Consider the following 12,778-nt stretch of genomic DNA (forward strand, 5'->3'; position numbering starts at 1 on the left):
TTCTACATAATTCACTATACTCCAAAAGCCACAACAAGTTTTGTCCAGTTTCTAAACATGTCCTTGCTATAGATTTCCAATATCAAGTCTTCATGGGTAGCCTGAGCTAATAAAATAAAAATGATAACTCTACCTAAATTAATCTACTTATTCCATACCATACTAATCAAACTCCCAAGAAATTATTTTAACAGAGCTAAAAAAAAAAACAACAAAATTCATCTAGAACTAATAAAACTGTGAACTGGTTTTATGAAAATACCAACAAAATAGATAAACCTTTAGTTGATTTGATTAGAAAAAGGAAAGAAGAAAATCAAATTATTAGTATGAAAAATGAAAAGGGTGAACTTTCTACCAATGAAGAGCAGAAATTAGGAGATATTCTGTCCAATTATATTCCAATAAATCTGATCATCTGAGTGAAATGAATGAATACTTAAAAAATATCAATTGCTCAGATTAACAGAGGAAATATATTACTTAAATAGTTCCATTTTGGAAAAACACGTTGAACAAGCTATTAATCAACTCCCTAAAAACAAATCTCCAGGGCAAGATAAAGTTATGTGTGAATTCTACCAAACATTTAAAGAACAATTAATTCCAATACTATACAAACTATTTGGAAAAATAGGGAAAAAATTCTTTTTATGACACAGATATGGTGCTGATACCTAAGCCAGGTAGAGTCAAAACAGAGAAAAGAAAATTAAAGATCAATTTCCCTAATGAATATTGCTTCAAAAATCTTAAACAGTAGCAAAGAGATTATAACAAATTATCCCCAGGATTATACACAATAACCAAGTAGGATTTATATCAGGAATGCAGGGTTGGTTCAACATTAGGACAAACCATTAGCAAAAATGACTATATCAATAACCAAACTAACAGAAATCATATGATTATCTCAACAGATACAGAAAAAGCATTTGGCAAAATCCAGTACCCATTCCTATTAAAAATACTAGAGAGTATAGGAATAAATGGCATTTTCCTTTAAGCAATAAGTAGCATCAATCTAAAACCATCAGTAGGCATCATATCTAATGGGGATAAACTAAAATCATTCCCAATAAAATCAGGCATGAAATAAGACTGTCCACTATCACAATTGCTATTCAATATTGTATTAGAAATGTTAGCTTTGGCAATAAGAGAAGAAAAAGATCAAAAGAATTAGAATGGGTAAAAGGGAAACCAAATGATCACTCTTTGTAGATGATATGATGGCATACTTAGAGAATCCTAGAGAATCAACTAAAAAACTTCTAGAAATAATTCACAACTTTAGCAAAATTGCAGGATACAAAATAAATCCATACAAAATATCAGCATTTCTATATGTTATCAACAAAGTCCAGCAGCAAGAGATACAAAGAGAAATTCCATTTAAAATAACTATAGATGACGTAAAATATTTGGGAGTCTATCTGCCAAGACAGGAACTATAGGAACAAAACAACAAAACACTTTCCACACAAATAGTCAGATCCAATCAACTGGGTAGCCTGAGCTAATAAAATAAAAATGATAATTTTACCTAAATTAATCTACTTATTCCATACCATACTAATCAAACTCCCAAGAAATTATTTTACAGAGCTAAAAAAAATAACAAAATTCATCTAGAAGAACAAAAGGTCAAGAATTTCAAGGGAATTAATGAAAAAAATGCAAATGAAGGTGGCCTAGCTGTACCAGACCTAAAACTAAATTATAAAGCAATGGTCATCAAAACCATTTGGTACTAGCTAAGAAATAGAGTGGTCAATCAGTGTAGTAATCTAGTGTTTGATAAACCCAAAGACCTTAGCTCCTGGGGCAAGAACTCACTATTTGACAAAAATTGCTGGGGAAATTGGAAAGTAGTATGGCAGAACCCAAGCAAGCATTGACCTTCACCTAACACCTTATATCAAGATAAGGACCAAATGGGTTCATGATTTAGAAACAAAAGGTGAAACTATACACAATTTAGGAGAACAAGGGATAGTCTACCTCTCAGATCTGTGGAGAAGGAAAGAATTTGTGGCCAAAGAAGAATTAGAGGACATTATGAAATGCAAAGTGGATAATTTTGATGATATTAAAAGTTTTTGTACAAAGAAAACCAATGCAGACAAGATTAGAAAGAAGCAGTAAGCTGGGAAAATTTGTTTGCATCCAAGGGTTTCTTGATAAAGGCCACATTTCTAAAATATATAGAGAATTGACTCAAATGTATTATAGTTTAAGCCATTCTCTAACTGATAAATGATCAAAGGATATGAACAGATAATTTTCAGATGAAGAAATTGAAGCCATTTCTAGTAATATAAAAAAGCTCTAAATCACTATTGATCATAGAAATGCAAATTAAAACAACTCTGAGGTTCTACTACATACCTCTCAGATTGGCTAAAATGACAGGAAAAGATAATGATGAATGTTGGAGGGGATATGGGAAAAGTGGAACACTAATACATTATTGATGGAGTTGTGGATTGATCCAACCATTCAGGAGAGCAATCTGGAACTATGCTCAAAAAACTATCAAACTGTGCATACTCTTTGACCCAGCAGTGTTTCTACTGGGCTTATATCCCAAAGAGATCTTAGAGGAGGGAAAGGGAGCCACATGTGCAAAAATGTTTGTGGCACCCCTTTTTGTAGTGGCTAGAAACTGGAAACCATCAATTGGAGAATGGCTGAATCAGTTATGGCATATGAATGTGATGGAATATTACTGTTCTATAAGAAATGATCAGCAGGATGATTTCAGAGAGGCCTGGGGGGACTTACATGAACTGATGCTGAATGAAGTGAGTAGAACTAAGAGAACACTGCAACAACAAGAATATACAATGATCAACTCTGAGAGACCTGGCTTTTTTCAACAGTGAGGTGATTCAGGCTAGTTTCAATGGTCTTGTGATAGAGAAAACCATCGGCACCCAGAGAGAGAACTGTGTGTGGATCACAATATAGTATTTTCACTTTTTTTGTTGCTATTTGTTCCTATTTACTAGGTGCTAACTCGGTTGTCTAATTTAGTATGGTACTAAGTGCTAACTGCTATTTGCTTGCATTTTGTTTTCTTTCTAATTTTTTTACTTTTTGATTTGATTTTTCATGTGCAGCATAACTGTAGAAATATTTATAGAGGAATTGCACATGTTTAGCAAATATTGGATTACTTGCAAAAAAAATCTGCACCACAAGGGTTTGCAAGAGTGAATGTTGAAAACTATCTATGTATATGTTTTGAAAATAAAAAACTTTAATAAACTTAAAAATAATAATACATATATTTTACTAAAATATAAGCTCCTTGAATGGAGAAAAAAATATTAATGAGCATCTTTTATTGCAGGCCTGTGTTTACACTGGAAATCTGAGCAGTTCCTTGAGTAAACACAGTCCTCCTAAAAGAATGAACAAATATTCTCCTTGATGGGCCTCTTGTGATGGAGTACTCCCTGTACCTGGGAGGCTGCTACATCTCAAGAGTCACATATCAAGCATAGCCTAATATCATATTTAGCCTATAAAAACCCCTTAGTAGAAAAGGAGTTTAAGAACTCGGCTAGGAAGTACTATACAGCTTGTCTACCAATGCCTCTCATTCAAGACTCGGAATAGCTGTGATCATGGATTCTCCCAGCCAAGGAATTCAGATGTTTGTGCCTCCTTGAAAGTGATGAGGATGTATGTTGTTTGTTATAGTGTCTTTATTGCTATGGCATCCACTGTGGTTTTTTTGAATTTTCTCTTCCCTTATGTCTCATTTAAATCAAGGTTCTGGGCAGTAATAAACTTCTGCCCACCCTAAGACTATGCCTTTTGAATCTAGATTAATCTTACAAGAGTTTAACATTCAAGATATATAAATGAGGGGTGGGTGCGTGTGTATATGTGTATGTAAAAGTCATTGGTTCAAAGGCATGAACAAACAATTCTTTAAAAAAAAAAAAACTGCAAACCATTCACAACTACATTAAAAAATGCAAATGAAGATAATCCTGAAGGTTCATCTTACACCTTGCAAATAGGCAAAAAAGAACAAAAAATGGCTAATATGTTGTTGGTGGAGTATGAAACTGGCATAACCATTTTGGAAAGTAATTTGCAATCATGCAAAGGAAGTAACAAAAATGCCCATACCCTTTAAAACAAAGACTTCGTTCCTGAGATAGTACCCCAAGGAAGCCATCAGGAAGAAAAAAGTCTGAATTTGCTCCAAAATGTTTATAACAACACTTTTTGTACCAACTAAGAATTAGAATCAAAGTACATGCATATCAACTGGGAAATGGCTAAAGAAAGAGTGATACATAAATGGAATGGAACACTATTGTGCTCTAAGAAATGATGGGTGTAGTCAGTACGGAGAAATATGAAATGTTTCTTTGTGGATTGATGCAAAGGGAAATATGTAGAGCCAAGAACACAGCATATATACATGTGCAAAAATGTTTGTAGCAGCTCTTTTTTTGGTGGTAAAGAATCAATTGGGGAATGGCTGAATAAGTTATGGCATATGAAAGTAATGGAATATTAGTTATTGTTCTGTAAAAAATGATGAACAAGCTGACTTTAGAAAGGCCTGGAAAGATTTGAAAGAACTGGTGCTGAACAAAACAAGGACTAGGAATACACTAACAGCAAGAATGTGCCATGATCAACTATGAAAGACTTGGTTCTTCTCAGTGGTTCAGTGATTCAAGGCAATCCCAATAAGTGTTAATAAAAACACGATCTATATCCAGAAAGAGAATGATGTAACTCAACCCATGCTATGCTCACTTTTTTTTCTGTTTTTTTTTTCTCTCTTAGTTTTCCCTTTTGTTCTGATTTTTCTTTCTCAATATGATTCATGAAGAAATGTGTATTTAAAAGTTAATATAAAGAAAACAGCATACAAGGTAACTACAACAATTTAAATGGAAAATGCTCATTCAACAAAAAGTTTTAAAAGTACCTGGAACAAAATGTTAAAGATCAAATGGGACTAACTACACCTTCAGTCTACCCTTTCCTGGAGGTGAGAGATCTCCAGGTGTTTTCCTATTACATCCACCAGTTAGAATGATTTTTTCCCCCTCCCTAAAAGAAAAAATACTTTTTGTCACATAGCATGACTCTCAGAAAGAAAGGATACATGGGCTAGCATGGTGATGTAAGAAAAAGAAAATATCCAAAAAAAAAAAAAAAAGAAAGAAAGAAAAAATTAAGACTCAATCTCAAGAATAATGATGGAGAGGCAGAAGAGGAATGAAAGGGGTTTGGGTTAGTGTTTACAAGTAGCAAATTTCATACTATAAACCTGTGAGGATGAAAACAATTAGTACTTGCTAAATATAGAGAAGTTGATAGATGGAAAAGATTACATATGCAGTGTAACAGATCAAATACAATAACATGGTGATTTCAAAAGTCCAAAAATAGCAGTAGGGGTGGGGCAAGGGAGGACACCTTATATGATAAAAGAGTGAAAGGATAAGTGAAAAGCGATTTGGCAAAAGTTTGATAGATCAACATCTCCCACCTATTTCAAACAAAACTACTAATGGCTACAGGAATTAGCTATAAAAGGGGAATCATTAGCAAATTAGAGGAGCAGGAGGAAATTATTTTTCACATCTATGGATAAGGGAAGAGGTCATGACAGAACAAAGGACAAAGAGCATCACAGAAAATAAAACGGATAAATCTGCTTCTATTGAAATGACTTTAAATAAACAAATCTAGGCTGAATTAAAGGGGCAACAGTTGAGTAAGGAAAAACAGCAAAGTTCTCCTATGAATGGTGAATGTGCAAGATACAGAAGGAACATATTTCAATTTTAAACATTAAGAGGCATTCTTCAAGAGATCAAACAAAAGATATGAACTGGAAGTTTTCAAAGGAAGAAATCTAAGCTATCAAGAGCCCTATGACCAAATGCTCCAAATCTCTTATAAGGAGGGAACTGCAAATGAAAACGCCCTGTCCTTTCAGTCTAAATCATAGAGATCCGCAGATTCACCGACAGGCCCCTCTTTCTGTCCTACAACATACATGGAAATGCTCCCTTCACCAGGAGCTGCAACCTGAACAAAAATAAGGAGACCGTGAAATTATACGTGGCCAAACAAAGGAGACGAAAAGGAGAAAGGGAGTTCATGCACAGTCTCCTCTCCCGTATCTCCAAGGCCAAGCCAAGGACGGGAGGAAGGGAGAAAGAGAGGAAGCCTCCAGCCCACTCCATTAATTCCAAGACCCCTCTCTCCTGACCGGCAGGTCAGCTCCGACAGGAGGAGCCCGCACACCCAAGTGCACCCGTGTGCACACACACCTACACACCCGCACACAGGATCCTACCTACACGCGCGCACACGACCCTCCCTCTCCCCGGCAGAGCGCCTTTCCCAGGGGCACTAAGACCCGCTAAGACCGGAGGGGAAGAGTAAGGAAAGGGGGGAGGGGAGTAGAAGAGTAGGAGGGAGTGGGGCACACATACACCCAACGCACGCACACGTAGGCTCCTTGGGGAGCCGCCAGCTAAGGGGAGGGTGGTAAAGGAGGGTAGGGAAACTGGGAAGAGGAGGGAGGAGTACGGGAAAGGAGAGGAAGGGGAGGAGAGAGGAGGCGGGGAAAGGAAAAGAGGCAATAAAGAGAGAGGGAAAAGGAAGGGAGGCAAGATGGAGAATGGGAAAAAGAGGGGGAATGGAAGGAGCCGGGGAGGGAAAGGGTAGGGTGAAGGAAAGGAGAGAACGAGGGGAGAGGGTAAAAGAGGGAGGGGTAAGGGAGGTCAGGAGCACCTAGGGCTGCCCTCGTCCCCTATCCCGTCCCAGCTGCACCGGGAATAACTTCCTCCGCGGGCGAAGAGCAGGGCTGATCCTGGAGAGAGTGGGAGGGGCCGATCCGGAAACATCAGACAAAGGGAAGTGAGTCAGCTCTGGAGCCGGAAGGGGGGGGGCGGGGCGGACGCTCGGCTGGCCTCCCCCAGAGCTGAGGGAGGAGGGAAAGAAGGAGCGAGGGGAGAGGTCGGGCTCATCACCTTTAGAGAAAACTCGGCCTGACAGGGAAGTCCCAGGGCAGCAAAATCCTGAGCTCCCCAAAAGGGAAGAAGAGCTCAGCAGCAGTATCTGCAAACCTGCAGGGACATGGATTGCTAACACACACATCCCTGAGCAGAGGAGGAAGGGGATGGTCTGGGGAGGGGTGCTTCTCCATCTCCTTTCTCCAAGGGTGAAACCGGGGTGGGGAGAAAGCGGGGGCTGCCCTGGCAGCCCCAGCTGCTCCTGACCAGGCTGTGGGACACTGGCAGCGGTTGCTGCTGGGTAATTCCCTGAATGAGGAAGAGACTTGATGTGTCCTCCCAGGCTGTAGGAAGCTGCCCTGCCCATTAGGAGCATCTCTCAGAGCACTTGAGGGGACCCAGGCATCCATCCAAGAGTCCCTGGAGGCCCCTTTGTCAGCCAGCTGCAGGGTTAGGGGCTGGACACTTGAGAGCTCTGGGGGACTCCCAGAGAAGCCAAATCCCTCCACCACACCTTGTCTCTCAGCAGTTTGTGCTCTCAGGCTTGCCTAGGGCACAGAGGCCTCAGGTGACTGACTTCCTGCTGCCCCTCCCCCACAATCCTTACAGGTGGTATGTGGTAGAGATTCCAGTGGTCAGCTCAAAGAATGTTTCCCAGCTTACCCCCTGATCTAAGAAGCTGGGGAGACCAATGAACATGCTCTTCTAATGAGATGGGAGAAGAGTAGCCCTATCAGAGGTGAGTCCCCCAAGGATATGGGGAAGCCACTGAAGCGGGTTGTGGTCCCTTTAAGAAACTGTATTTCCTATTGATCTGTGATTCTTTTCAGATTCCCAGCCCCTGCTGGCTGAGGTATCCTCCCCAGACAAGTTGTCTTTCCCGGATGCCAGAGCCTTTGATTCAATTACAAATCCTGGTCAAAAGCCTCACTTTGAAATATTGTTAATCCCAATAGAAGATCTGGCCTGTCCCAGCCCCCACTGGTTCTGATCTGCTCCGGTTGTCCCAGCCCCCACCAAGACACCCAATATAATAAGCTTCCATCAACTAAAGTCTTCGCAGATGGACCTCGGCAGCTTCCTTTGCTGCCAGGACGTTCTGTCCACTGAGAACTGCATTCTAGTGCAAAACTCCATTTTCCATGGATCTGCCACTCTAGAAGTCAGTCTCTGGGTAAACTGATTTCATCTAACAATAAACTTTCATTTGCAACTAATATTCAGCAATGAGTGAATTCTTTCACTCTAAACCTGCAGCCAATTTAAAGGGCATTCTTAACAACTCTCTTATAGCTACTAACCTCTAGACCATCAGCATCACTCAGACAGCATCACCACCAAGCCCAGAAGCTATGCATCATCCCCAGGAGGATGGAAGGCCCTCCGCCAGGCAAGCCTTCCAGCCCGAGATCCTTCCTCCATACCCTGCCCTGGCCCCAAATGCCCTATTTCTCTCGATGCCATCCTTCCAGTCACTAGATTCCCAGGATCCCAGATCTCCAGCATCAGCCATCTTCCTTTATCCGACAGTGGGGGAAACCAAGGCCCAGAGTGGAGTGGCTTTCCTAGGGTCACATAGATCTGGGCAGATGTGAAAAGCCTGGCAAGTTCAGTGATAGCAATGCCATGCTCACTACAGTCCCCAATCTCTGGAATACATCAGCTATGGACCTACTCTCATTCCCTGTCAGGTAGAAGCCCAAATGCCTAGTATCAGGTAGAACCAATTCCCAGACGATCCTGATTGTACAGTATGATTATAAGGAAAGGAGCTTGGGGCAGCTAGGTGGCGCAGTGGATAGAGCAGCAGCACTGAATTCAGGAGGACCCGAGTTCAAATCTGGTCTCAGACACTTAACACTTCCTCAGGAAAAAAAAAAATAATAATAATAATAATAAAGAAAGGAGCTCTTTATCAGCCTCCACTGTCCATCCCCTAACCTCTGGGTATCTCTAAACTACCCTTTCAGATATTGATATTGATTAGCATACCCAATCAGATATTGATTAGCATACCTTTAGATAGGTCTGGGACCTGGTCTGCCAGGTGCATTCCATCTGGCTCCTCTTTGGATCCTCCCTCAGAATTCCCACCTTTACTTCCCTAGGAAACCCATCTTTGCTAAGTTCTTTCTAGGACTAAGGCCACTTAGGCAGTACTCTCTCTCCCTCCTCATAATTCCTTCCTTTAATGGCCCCTTTTTCCTCACTCTATTCAACTCTCATTGGTCTGCTAAACTCCCCTATGGACCTGCCAGTCGATGGTTTACCTCACGGAGTGTTTCCTTTCCCCTGGGGAACTTGTCTTTTCCTTGCTTACTATATCCTCTCCCAATTCTATTTCATATTTGCCACTTCTGGAACCTATTCTACCTCTTGTTTTTGTCTATAACCTCTTCCCTAAACAAACCCACTTTTTGTCAAAGAGAACGGCCATTATGAATTTGTCACATGTTAATTTCAAACTAGGAACTGCTGCCCCCACCTCATCACATCTAGGATCAAATACGAACCCATCTGCCAAGTATCTGCCACCTAAACTCTAGTCATACTCACATATGCATCAGAGGGATGCTGTGGTTCTTCAGAAACATGTGTTCCACGGTCTGATGCACCCAAACCCACACTAGTTATCTTCATGATGATACACAGCATTGTATCATCTATCACCATCAAAGAGCACAATAAAACCTGGATCCCAGGTGATCGCCTCCCAGCAAACCTCATTTTTCCTATATCTGCTTTGCTGTATTAACAGAATAATGAAACACATGGCCCAAGATGCCAGTTTATGTCCTTTTCCTCACCTGAAATCCATTGACAGTGTATCTTTAAAGGGCTGATATGAAATTCCCCAAAGTATTCTTTTTACTTCAATTCCAAGGTGTGCATGATAGAACTTACAGCTATCATCACTTCTCCATAACATGGGTTTTGGTCCATGTGTCCTCCTTCCCTCCTCAAATAGCAAATCTTTTTCCCTAAAAGGAGATAAAGCAATCCCAGGACCTAATTGGCTTCTGCTTCCCTGGCAAAGCTTCTTAGTCACCTAAAGGCAGAAAAAAAATTCTCCCCCCAGGAAGTCAAGACCCCTCCACTTTGTGGATTTCTAAAGATCCTCTGCAGTCACTGTGGCCCTCTCTGGTGCTCTATCCTGCTGACTGGGCACTTCTTCATATGTAGAAAAGGGAAGCCAGGTCCCCAGAAGCTAAGGGTTCTTGTCTATCCTTGTTACGCTTCCATGCTGTGTGAGGTTAAGGTAGACCTGCTATTGTTAACTTGGGAGTGCACCCATTTCGTCCCAACAGTGATTCTGAACTGGACTAGATGGAGGTCAGCCTCTAACACTTGGCATAGTTGGTGACTGGGATGAGATGCAAAGGCCCTGCAGATATGGAGGACTAGATGGCCAGGCAGTGCATGGCTTCAGGTCCCAAGAGATCTCCTGATCATGGATCAAGATTCATGCAAAGGGAGTTGGTTCCCATCAGGTAGCATGATTAGTGTAGCACATGCTGGAGGAGTCTGGCCAAGAGGGCAAAGGAAGTACCAAGCTCAGAAAACCCTGGTTGGTGTGGGCCGACAGGGAAACAAGACCAAAAGTTGGGCCAGCACTTTCAGCAGCCAGAGACAGGGCACTTAGCTTTCAGGGGCTGTCCAATGAGCACCCAAGGCCAGCTAATGGTATTGGTGACTGTGCAGGTGAAGGGTTCTCTCCTGACAGAAGTGGGGACTGAACCAGGAACCCACCTTAGCATCTTTTTACTCAGAAGTTCAACTCCCAGTTGAAGCTAGAGCCATGAGATTAGAGGAGAGAAGCCATAGAGTAGACATTTGGGAAATTCCTGCCCAGTTGAGCTCTTTGTGCCAGTCAGAGCACGCAGTCTGGCTCAAGTCATCCTCAACCTGTCCTCATCTGGCAAAATGGCATTTTCCCATCTCAGGGCAAAAGATTGACCACAGTAACTGGGCTTATATCCCAAAGAGATATTAAAGAAGGGAAAGGGACCTGTATGTACCAAAATGTTTGTGGCAGCCCTTTTTGTAGTAGCTAGAAACTGGAAACTGAATAAATGGATGCCCATCAGTTGGAGAATGGCTCAATAAATTGTGGTATATAAATGTTAGAGAATATTATTGTTCTGTAAGAAATGACCAGCAGGAGGAATACAGAGAGGCCTGGAGAGATATGAACTGATGCTAAGTGAAATGAGCAGAACCAGGAGATCATTATACAACAAAAAACTATATGAGGATCAATTCTGATGGAAGTGGCTGTCTTCGGCAATGAGAAGATCCAATTCAGTTCCAATTGATCGGTGATGAACAGAACCAGCTATACTCAGTGAAAGAACACTGGGAAATGAATGGGACTGCGTGCATTTTTGTTTTTCTTCCCAGGTTATTTTTACCTTTCTAAATCTGATTTTTCTTGTGCAACAAGATAACTACATAAATATGTACACATATATTGTATTTAACATATACTTTAACATGTTTAACATGTATGAGACTGCCTGCCATCTAGGGGAGGGGGTAGAGGGAGGGAAGGGAAAAGTTGGAACAGAAGTGAGTGCAAGGAACTATGTTGAAAAATTACCCATGCATATGTACTGTCAATAAAAAGCAATAATAATAATAATGATGATAATAAAAAGATTGACCCCAGGAAGCTACAACTGCAGCTACATTTGACTGTCTAGGAGATGTGCCCAACCTTGAAGAGTCAAGAACAAATCAATGCCACCCTCGGAAGAAGGGTTCCCTGGTCCAATGGTTTCTGGGAATCTAGTTTCTAAAAGACTTGCTTTATTAAAATGGGCTGATTTTGAACATAATTATGGCTGACTCTTTACAATCCTTCCTGATTCTGTTTCTGGGGCACAGTTGCCCCTAGCATCAAGATCTTTGTCCCTTCCGAGGATTTTATTCCCCTGCAGAAATACCTCAGGTTCCCCTCAAAAGCCAGACTTTCTTTCCTCTAAGATTATTCAGAGAACTCACTTCCAGAATGGAGAAGATTGGAAGATCTAATATTTCCTTGGAAGAAAAGGCATAACTGATTGGTGGCAATCCTGAGTCCAAGGATGAGAGTCAAGGAGATTCCACATGTAGTCCCCGTTGACAGAGAAGATTGCCCCTACCCACAGGGACCTCCATGGGGGGGGGGGGGGCAGAGATTTTGTATCATCCCCAGAAGTCACTGTGATGGAGGGAGACATCTTGGCAGGTGAGATGAGAGCACTGAATGAGTAGCAATACAGAGAAAGGTTTGGTTTCTACTTAGATCCTAAGACAGTCAAAAACCAGTAAGAGGCTTTTGACTCTCAGCTGCTTTCCTACCAGTGGCCCTGATGTTGAATAAAAATGGTTGACTGGGCCAGACATGTCCAAGACTGATGTTCCCGGAGCTGATCCAATTCATAAAAATTACTTAGGCATATGTACTGTCAAAGAAAATTGCTGGAACTCTTATCTTTCCAGAAATCAGCAAGAGTCAGGATCACTAAACGTCTTTATTCTAGATCTTTACCTTCGCCTCCAACGCCCGGTCACGAGTGCAAGTGAGCGTGAGTTCCACCACCCAAGTTTCTCTTGCTCCTCCCACACAAGTCACTTCCCTCTCTTTGTCTCACCAATCAAGTCAGCACAGAACAGCTGGGGAGGGTCAACCTTAAACAAGTTAATAGGGAACCGTCCAATTGGCAATTAGTCTCACGTGCTTCATCATCCAAGTGCATTGCTCAGTTCTAGCCCTTTACAGAAAA

General features: G+C 41.4%; 2 long non-coding RNA genes across 8 annotated transcripts in view; one reads left to right on the forward strand and one right to left on the reverse strand.

The window, feature by feature from the left end:
- LOC141548776 (uncharacterized) overlaps positions 1 to 12,778 on the reverse strand; it is a 99,483-nt gene that overhangs the window by 56,551 nt on the left and 30,154 nt on the right. For 2 of the 7 annotated variants that reach the window (XR_012484055.1, XR_012484056.1), the window contains exon 1: positions 6,790 to 6,903. The exons of 4 other annotated variants lie outside the window; for them this stretch is intronic. This is a non-coding gene — a long non-coding RNA (uncharacterized LOC141548776). Of the gene's footprint in view, positions 1 to 6,349; positions 6,695 to 6,789; positions 6,904 to 12,778 lie in introns of those variants that run through there. One more of the 7 variants, XR_012484058.1, reaches the window with a different exon arrangement.
- On the forward strand, positions 6,836 to 8,994 carry LOC141548778 (uncharacterized). The gene is made up of 3 exons (XR_012484061.1): positions 6,836 to 6,915; positions 7,620 to 7,749; positions 7,841 to 8,994. It is a non-coding gene; the product is annotated as an uncharacterized LOC141548778 (long non-coding RNA).

The sequence above is a fragment of the Sminthopsis crassicaudata genome, chromosome X (assembly GCF_048593235.1).
Source record: "Sminthopsis crassicaudata isolate SCR6 chromosome X, ASM4859323v1, whole genome shotgun sequence".
NCBI classification, from domain to species: domain Eukaryota; kingdom Metazoa; phylum Chordata; class Mammalia; order Dasyuromorphia; family Dasyuridae; genus Sminthopsis; species Sminthopsis crassicaudata.